The following is a 10,156-nucleotide window of genomic DNA, read 5'->3' on the forward strand; positions in this document are numbered from 1 at the left end:
AGTAAAATTCATTTGATTTACAAGTGGTTTAGCCGTCTATATATTGCAACAAATAATATTTTCTTTATAAAATGTCAATTTGTTTGATTCATGTAAGCAATTAAGCAACGCCCGAAAGATCAATACATCTTAGTTGAACTCATTGGTGCAATGTGGATTCAAGATTGCCCTAAATACGTTAAATATTTTTGCTTATTAAGCCTTACACATTCAATGGTAAAATAAACATTTCAAGTGAAAGGCAACGTTATTACATCAACCCACTTTGATATTGAGAGTATGGTATTGAGCTGAGCCACACAATAATTTGTACCTCGTCGTTCACTGGTCTAGAACAAATGTGCAAACATACCCCTAGACTATAGTGCTAGAGTAGCCTAGCCCACTCTTTACAAATCAAAGTTTGCTAAAGTTCATAGCAAACTTTAGTAAACTAGAAAAAAAACTACTAGAATAGAAACCCAAAGAAAATTACAATCTAAATGTCATTTTGTAATATCTAATCTAATTTACCCCCAATTCCAACATCAAATCCTATTTTCTATCTGTAATCATCTGCCACGTTACACGGCGTCAATGCAAGAACAATCTGGTAAATACCAGAAGAAGAGCTTTGTACGAAAAAATTTGTAACTGATTGCACAGCCGTACCCTCATTTGATCCAAGAGAAATGAGATGAACACGTCGTATGCAACACGTTCTCACTATAAAAGAGGTTCGTCTGCATCATTAAAACCAAAACGGTAAGCTTATTAGTAAATTCACAAGCTCAATTATTCCATGCTATAGTACGATAAAAATTGCAGTTGATAAGATGAATGGTTCCTACCGTCAGCGTCATCTTCCATATTGTATTCATCCTCATCATCGTCAAAATCAGAGTGCTGCAAGACCATAGTTTCATTAGAAACATTTTGTTTTCCCACACATGGCGAGATCCATCACCTAATCCTACTAGAATCAAGTAAATAATAAGAACGGAAACAAAATTATGAGGGAAACTAAATTAAAATAGCCCTTGTTCATTCTGCACCAACATGCCTTCTAGTTCCGAACTTGAATATTCGTGAATAGAACTTCTAACAAAACAAGTGATTACTTGTAAATAAATAAATAAATCTAATAAATATATAAAACCCACTATTTCCTTTACGAACCTTGTAATAATCATCATCACTAAAGTCGTCGTCCTCTGGTTCCTCCTTCTCTTCATTTTCATCTTCATCCTCACCTTCACCTTCTTTCTTTTATTTTGCATCATTTTGGCCCTAAAAAGGAGAAACGTTATCAACAAAAAAAGTTAATGCATACAAAAATTAAACTACCAATGACAAGACAAAATCTTCAAACCACAAATAATGTTAAGGTTTTGTATTCTGAGTGTTTTGTAAGGAATTTCAGTGAGTATTTCTATGAGGTATTCAGAGCAAGAGGGAATGAGAATAAGAGTGACGACTGCTTATCATTGCAGCAACATTCATTTCATATATATATCATCAGAATAGTAGGGTTTTACGATCAACATTCTTATCTCAATTTACGAATAAGACAAGGAACACAACCTAACATTGTACTACTCTAATCTAGGCCTTACAGCACAGTTTCAATCTCAGCCCTTCATTTGTCTCTTGGACTTTAGCTTGAGAAAACTAGCCGTTAGCCTATTTACACAAATCTAGCTGTTAGCTTCTTGTTTGTGTCAATGGAGACTGTTCGACTTCCAACACTCCCCTTCAAACTGTTTCCTGCTTGCATTCCAAGTAACTCCCTGAGATACACTAATCTTTCCTTAGGCAATGCCTTGGTAAAGATATTTGAAATTTGCTCTTCTGATTTGCAGTAGAGTAGTTCAATCACATTCTCTTGCAAAGCTTCCCTTATGAAATGGTATTTCCTTTTGATGTGCTCTTCTGATGGAAGACAGGATTCCTTGTCATGGCTATGGCAAATGTATTGTCACACATTAGAGGTGTGGCATCTACTTGCATCTCTCCAAAGTCTTTTAGAACAAACCTAAGCCAAATAGCTTGTGAAGTGGTGATAGGAGCATATTTATGCGACTTAGTTAGCTTGTTCTTGTGCATTTATGTTGTTATTTCTTAGTCAATGATGTATTTTAAGCTATTTTCGTGTGTTTGTAGGTCCTAATAACAAAGTTGGCAAGAAAGTGCATTTTGGAGCAATTTTGGGCTGAAATGGATTGCATGCATATGAAGCAAGTTGGATGGACGTTTTTGGTGTTTTAAAAAGGGTTTCAACATATGCAAAAATCTGAATAATGAAGTTGAAGTGTGGAAGTGTGTGGATACATATACTTAAGGAACAATTTGAAAGGAAAAGAAGTGAAAGATGCCATTTGTTGGATTGTTTTACAAGTTGTATTCACATTTCCATCAACTACAAACATAATTGTAAGTTGAAATGATGCATAGCATGTGTGTGAAAGTGTCTAGCAGCACGTGCATGTGTGAAGAGGTGTAAAGTGGCCAAAAGTTGGTGTTTGCAAGATGAAATGATGAAAAACATGTGTGTGAAAGTTGTCTAACAACTAGTACATGTGGAAGTGAGCTAGAACACAAGGCAAAGAGTGCAGAAAATCAAGTTTGAAGGCACATGGACAGCTCCTTTGCCGTGCACTCTATCCATTGTTGCAGCAACCTTTTACCTTTCCTTTTTCTACCATGTGCACAATATTCTTGTCCACTCCTTGCACTCAATTGCTACACCATTCATTGTTCCCTCCATCATTTCAGATTTCATGCATCATTTCATCACTTTAACCTCCACTCCTTGCACTCATTGATTCACCACTTACTCATGTTTCCACCCATGCCATGCATAATCACCCTTGTCCTCTTCATGCACCAGATTTCTTGAACTCATTTCATGCACCATTACACTCATTACCCCTCATTGCCGTGCACCACCCTTGTCTCCTTCATTATTTCTAATTTCATGCACCAATACATTGAATCATTGCACTCAATTGTTGCACACTTCTTGTCCCCTTCACCTATCAGATTTCATACTACTTTAACCTCCATTACATGCACTAATTGATGCACCATCCATCACCTTTGGACTTCCATGCCGTGCATCATGACTCTTGCTGCACCTTTGACTCATTTCTGCACCATTCCACCTCCATTTCCTTTCTCTACCATGTGCACAATCATTCATGTTCCCTACTTGCATTCATACCTGCAACACCACTCCATTTTACCCCCATGCTTTGCATCATCACTTCATTTTCACCCTTGAATCATTGCACACACCACCAATCTCCCCTCTTTGCCGTGCACTTCCTCTATAAAAGGAAGTGTGTGTGGCAGCCATAGAGTTTAGTTTTTACTTGATCATTCATCCCCATTTCAATACAACCTTCATCCAAACATATCCATTCATCTTCACATCCATTCCTCCATACAAACAAACCTTCAAACACTCACCAACACCTTGTGCAGTAGCAAAGGAAGGGAAGGAAAGTGCTTGGCCGTGCTTGCTGTCCAACTTGGATCGTTGGAGCGTTTAGGTGTTTTTTTTTCTTTTGTTTCCAATATTTAAATTCATTTTCTTTCGTTTTGTTATGAACATGAGTGGCTAAACCCTTCTTAGCTAGGGGTGATTTCAAAGCCATGATTATGTGTGTAATATGATTTGATAAATTCTAGTTATGAACTCTTGAATCGTGAATGCAATTGGCTTAACTATTTGATTGATAACTTATTTGAATTTGTTGATTAAGGGTCGACACTTAATTGGCATGCATAAATCCGATGCTAGAATATAAGAAAGTTTCACATAATCGTTACAAACTTATATTCATAAGTAGTGAAGGTTGCTTATAAACGATCGCGTTAAATTTAATTCTAGCATGAGTGACATGGTGTTATAGTTGCAAGTGCTTTGTTAATGCTTATGATTTTCATTAAACGTAATGATCTTTAATTGTATCTCTATTATGATGTCATGTAGGGAACTTTTGAAGAATGTTTTGGTTTGTCGAATGATGTCATCCAATCCAATAAAATAAGGAAAATCTGAGGGTTAACTAGTGATGTCACAGTTAATTTGGGCCATTGTCGTTCATAATTCAATGAAGTAGTAACTAGAAATTGAGTTGTTTGCAGACATGTCATGTGTAGAGAAAAAGCCTCTAGCTATCCCATCCATCATCTTATTTCTCAAATTCGTTTTACAATTTGTCTATTTTTTCATACTTGTTTGTTTGTTTCAACTTCATCCAAATCAAAATCCCCCTTTTAGTTTCTTGTTTCAAAGTGTTTCAAATCTGTTTTGTTTGTGTTTTTTATTGTTTTAGGTGAAGCCAAAACCCAATTTTCGTTCAAAGTTGTGTTTAGAGTCAGAAACTGCCTAACAAGTGTTTTTAGGCAGTTTTGAGTGTTTTAAAGTTGTTTTAAGTCTTTTGAACCTGTTTTGAGTCCCTTGAGTTTATTCAAACATTTTAAACTTTGTTTTTATGTTTTTGAGTCAGTTTAGAGGTTATTAGCAAGCCCTCCTAATCCCCGGTCCAGAATGATCCCTACTTATACATATACTACAATTGTCAAAAGAGGGTTTAATTTGTGTGTTAAGTTAATTTTTGCATCAAATGGCTTCTGCAACTGATACATATTCAACTTCTGCAGTGGACAAAGCAACACTTTGCTGCTTCACTGAAGCCCAGGAGAAAATCCCTGAACCAAGAGTGAAAGCATACCCTGAGGTGCTTCTTATATCATCATCACTACCACCCCAATCATTGTCATAGAATCCAACTAAAATGGCAGCCTCACCTTTGTCATACTTGATACCATAATCAATGGTTTTTGCAATGTATTTGAGTACCCTTTTGGCTATTCCCATATGAATTTTAGTTGGATTATGCATGAACCTAGAGAGTAAACTTGCTGCAAATATCACATTAGGTCTAGTGGCAGTTAGGTAGAAGAAACTTCCAACGATTTTCCTGTAAAGATTGGAGTCTGCAAGTTCTGTTCCATCATCTTTGATGAGTTTCTCATTTGAGATCAGTAGTGTAGCTATTGATTTGCCACCTTTAAGACCAAACTTGTCTAATAAGGTCTGAGCATATTTCTTTTGGTGGATAAATATCCCTTCAATTCCCTGGACAACTCCAATTTGAAGAAAATGATATAATAACCCAAGTCTGATATTTCATACTTCTGCATCATGTCTTCTTTGAACTCTTTCATCATATTTTCATTGTTGCCAGTGAATACTACATCATCAACATAGATTGCAAGTATGAGGATATCAGTTCCATTCTCTCATTTCACATATACAGTAGCTTCACTAAGACTTTTCTTGAATCCTCTCTATGAGAAGTAAGTGTCAATCTCACTGTACCAAGCTCTTGGAGCTTACTTGAGCCCATATAGTGCTTTTCTTAACCTGTAAACCTTGTTTTCTTCATTTTTGACTTCAAAGCCTTGAGGTTGATCAACATAAACTTCCTCATCAAGTACACCATTCAAAAATGCATATTTGACATCAAGTTGTTATAGGTTCCACCCCTTTTGTGCAGCAAGAGCAATCAAAGTTCTAATGGTGTCTAGTCTAGCTCCTGGAGCAAAGATCTCATTGAAATCAACTCCTGGTTGTTGAGAGTAGCCCTTTGCCACTAATCTTGCTTTGTTTTTCTGCACTGTGCCATCCAAGTTAAGTTTAGCCTTATACACCCATTTGACACCTATCACAGGCTTGTCACTAGGTCTATTGACTATTTCCCAAGTGGAGTTTTTCTCAATCATTGCCATTTCATATTCCATAGCTTTCTTCCAAGCTATATGACCCTCAGCTTCTTCAAAGTTCTCAGGCTCCACTATGCATATATTTCACTCAAGCTCTTCAGTTTAACAGGAGTAGAGCTAGGAGTGGAGCTTTGGGAGATAGAATTTTGTGTATTTTAGGAACTTTCACTCTGAGATTAAGGTGAAGCATGCTGAGGTGATTGCTGCAACTGAAATTGTTGAGATTGATTTGGTGAGTGAGCAGAGATTTGAGTTTGTGATTCCACTCCATTTCTTGTTCCAACAATTGTCATTGGTACAGATATCTCAACTTCTACACCATCTTCCTCATTCCACTTTATGTCTTCATTGAAGACCACATCCCTTGAAATGTTGATTTTTTATGTTTTCAGGTTGAACAGTCTATACCCCTTTTCACAGTTACCATATCGTACAAAAATACACCTATTGCTAGTTTCTTGCAGTTTGTGTCTTAACTGTGATGGTATTAGTGCATAACATACTAAGCTAAACACCTTTATATGTTTCACACCTGGTTTCCTTCCACTAAAGGCTTCAAATGGAGTCTTATTCTCCAAGGAACTTGTTGGGCATCTATTTAACAAATAGACAGCTGTATTCATAGCTTCTCCCCAAAATTGATAAGGAATCCCTTTCTCATGGAGCATGAACTTCGCCATTTCAATTATGGTTCTGTTCTTCCTCTCAGCAACCCTATTTTGTTAAGGTGTAAATGCCACTGTCAACTGTCTTTCCAATCCCATGCTTTCACAGAAAGAGTTGAATTCAATTGAGGTATATTCACCTCCCCTATCACTTCTTATTTTCTTGATCTTGTAACCGCATTGCAATTCAACCATCATTTTGAACTTCTTGAATATACTAAATACCTCATATTTTTGTCTCATGAAGTACACCTAACACATTCTAGAATAATCATCTATGAAGGTTAGGAAGTATTTATTACCACTCACTGTTGCAATTTGCATTGGACCACATACATTTGTGTGGATGATTTCCAATGGTTGTGTAGCCTTCCAAGACTTTCCTGCTTCAAAACTTTCCCTGTGGTGTTTGCCTAGAACACACTCTTCACAAATTTCTTTTTCTCCATGTAGTTTTGCTAGTCCTTGAACCATCTTCATTCTCTACAGGTCTCTTAAGCTTTGAAAGTTCAAGTGACCATATCTCTTATGCCACAACCATGTGCTTTCAATGACACTAGCCCTTAGTGAAATAACTTGGCAGTCCTTGAACCATTTTCATTCTCTGCAGATCTCAAGCTTTGAAAGTTCAAGTGACCATATCTCTTATGCCATAACCATGTGCTTTCAGTGACACTAGCCCTCAGTGAGATAGCTTGATTGTAGTTGAGTAGCAATGGGAAACTTCTATTGTCTGTCATTTTTACTCTTGTGACCATGTTCTGCAAACTCATGTCATCAAAGATTTTAACCATTGAATTTCCAAAGAGCAAGAAATAACCATGTATGATCATTTGGCCCACACTCAATAAATTCTCATCAAGTCCAGGTACCAACATAACCTCTTTGATGTATCTCCTTCCTTGTTTTGTTTCAATCACCATGGTGCCTCTACCAGTGGCACTTACAAGGTGACCATTGCCCATCTTAACCTTCCTAGTGAATTCTCTGTCAATATTGATAAGTAGAAACTCTTGTGCAGTCATATGGTTGCTGCACCTGCTGTCAATATACCATATATCTTTGTTTTTCTCAACAGTTGCAACATTACAAGCATATAACACATTTGCTTCCTCCTAAGTCTTCTGTGCATAGTTCACTAATTGGTTTTCTTTAGAACCATAATCTTTGGACAAGTGACCAAACATGTTACATTTACTGCATTTGGGTTTCCTTTTGAACCAACAAACACCAAAATGAGCCTTATCACAGATTGTACATTGTGGTTCTGTCCCCTAGCACCACTGTTTCTGGTAGACACACTTGGCCTTCCTTCCCATTTCTTAAATTTCCTTTTCCATGGCTTCTTTTGTTGCTTGAAACTGTTATATTGTCCAGTTGAACTGCCCTTTCTAGGATTGATACTAAGTGACTGAAAAGCCCTCTCTATGGCTGCATCAGCATGTCTCTCTAGCCTTTGATCAAAAGCGCTCAATGAGGTTGTAACCTCTTTCACATCAAGTGTATCAGTGTCCTTAGTTTCCTCTATAACATTTATCATAGAGTCATAAGGTCTTGTTAAACTGATTAACAATTTTTGTACAAGTCTTTCCCTAGGTAGTTCTTCACCAAGAGTTTTCATTGGATTCACAACATCAAACAACCTAGTAAAGTAATCATTAAGGGGTTCATCTTCTCTCATGCGAGTATATTCAAAATCGCTTCTTAAAGATTGAAGCTTTACTTTGGTTACCTTCTTGTCACCTCTGTATTCTCTCTGAAGAACTTCCCAAGCAGCTTTGGATGTCTCTTCATTTGATATCCTAGGAAAAATGGCATCTGAAACTGCTCCTTGTATTATCCCCAATGCCTTAGCATCCTTCATCACATTTTCTCTCAAAGATGCTCTTCGAGTTGCAGTGAGGTCTTCATCGTCCTGTGGTTCATCATCTGAGATTGGTGCTTCATACCCTTCTTGAACCATTTTCCAGATATCTAGAGACTTGAAAATGGTGGTCATTCTTATCCTCCAAAAATCATAGTTCTTTTTATTAAAAATGGGAGTTCTAAGCTTACCACTTATGCTACTTAATCCCGACATTTCTTGGTTCTTGAATCACTTTCTGGGGTTTCAAATACTCAAAATCTCCCCTGAAAAACAGCTTCACAACGCCCAGCTGGTTTTTTAATCCAACCTAAGCTCTGAGGCCATGTCAATGTTTTGTATTCTTAGTGTTTTGTAAGGAATTTCAGTGAGTATTTCTATGAGGTATTCAGAGCAAGAGGGAATGAGAATAAGAGTGACGGCTGCTTATCATTATAGCAGCATTCATTTCATATATATCATCAGGTAGTAGGGTTTTACAGTCAACATTCTTATCTCAATTTAGGAATAAGACGAGGAACACAACCTAACATTGTACTACTCTAATCTAGGCCTTACAACACAGTTTCAATCTCAGCCCTTCATTTGTCTCTTAGACTTTAGCTTGAGAAAACTAGCCGTTAGCCTATTTACACAAATCTAGCCGTTAGCTTCTTGTTTGTATTGATAGAGACTGTTTGACTTCCAACAAATAATAGATTCTTTTCATAGACAAATTTACAGTGATCTTTGACCCAAAGTATTGTAGTTAGAGAGACTTTAAAGACTTTCTCATACCTGATGCTGCTCGAGCTTTTCAAATAAATCCAACTTCTCCAGCCCTGTCAAGAGTGATATTCGTAATCAGTTAGATTCAAAATACCTGCAGAACAAAGAAAAACACAGAAACATATGACATAAGATGGCACAAAAAAGAAAGCATCTAATCTCATATGACCTGAGTTAGGATTCCACCGAACTCTCTTTAGACCTGGCTGCTGCACCCTTGAACTTGAAATACCATTGCATCAGCATGCATGCAAAAACCAAAAAGGTAGCCATAAAATACGATTATTCATATTATAAACCTTCAGTCAGTTCTTGAGGAAATCCCTTGAGCTCCAATATACTAAAAAGAGAACCACAACTTATCGTGGTTTTTGGCTTTGATCTGTCAAAATATCTTTCTACCTCTGCGTTTTGCCTCTCTGCAACCACATGTTCAAGAAACATATTATTATCAAACATAATCTTGTATAATTTCAAAGAAGCTAAAAAATAATGAAGAATCGAATTAGAAGCGATATGGTATTCGAATAAAATGCCATTATGGACCAATATTTGTAAAGGAAAACTAACGAAAAGTCCAAAAAAACTTTCATTTTTAATGAAAAACCATTTTTAAAGGTATAATGAATAGTACCAAGAAAAGGTATAAATGTGGTTTTTCGTTAAAAATGAACAGTACCGGGAGTGTTTTGTTAAAACTCCGAGCTGACAAGTTTAAGCAAAAACAAAAGTGTAACATGCACGTTGGATATAATACAACTATATAAAAAATCAACTTAAAAAAAATACATATATTTTGAACAAGAATTAGTAGCATGCAACAAATATCCTTTTGAGAAAAAAAGAAAGTTTGAAATTATTGTGATTTATGAATCTTCTTCGATTAAACATTTGATGATTGTGTCACTTTGCATAATGACCACAAACAGAAGAAAATGTGTTGTTTTTGGAAGGGGCGTGTGAACTTTTACTTGCATCTAACTATAAAACCTGGGTGAGATCAATTTCAGATACACTATAATTTTGTATTTTCATCTTCAACCATATCCAAATCATTTGATTGTTTTTTAAGATCAAGGCTTAT

At 36.4% G+C, this 10,156-nt stretch overlaps 1 pseudogene; it reads right to left on the reverse strand.

Annotated features, from left to right (window-relative positions):
- Window positions 1-202: 202 nt before the first annotated feature.
- On the reverse strand, window positions 203-9,530 carry LOC126631041 (uncharacterized; annotated as a pseudogene).
- Window positions 9,531-10,156: the final 626 nt, after the last annotated feature.

Source organism: Malus sylvestris, chromosome 8 (genome assembly GCF_916048215.2).
Source record: "Malus sylvestris chromosome 8, drMalSylv7.2, whole genome shotgun sequence".
NCBI classification, from domain to species: domain Eukaryota; kingdom Viridiplantae; phylum Streptophyta; class Magnoliopsida; order Rosales; family Rosaceae; genus Malus; species Malus sylvestris.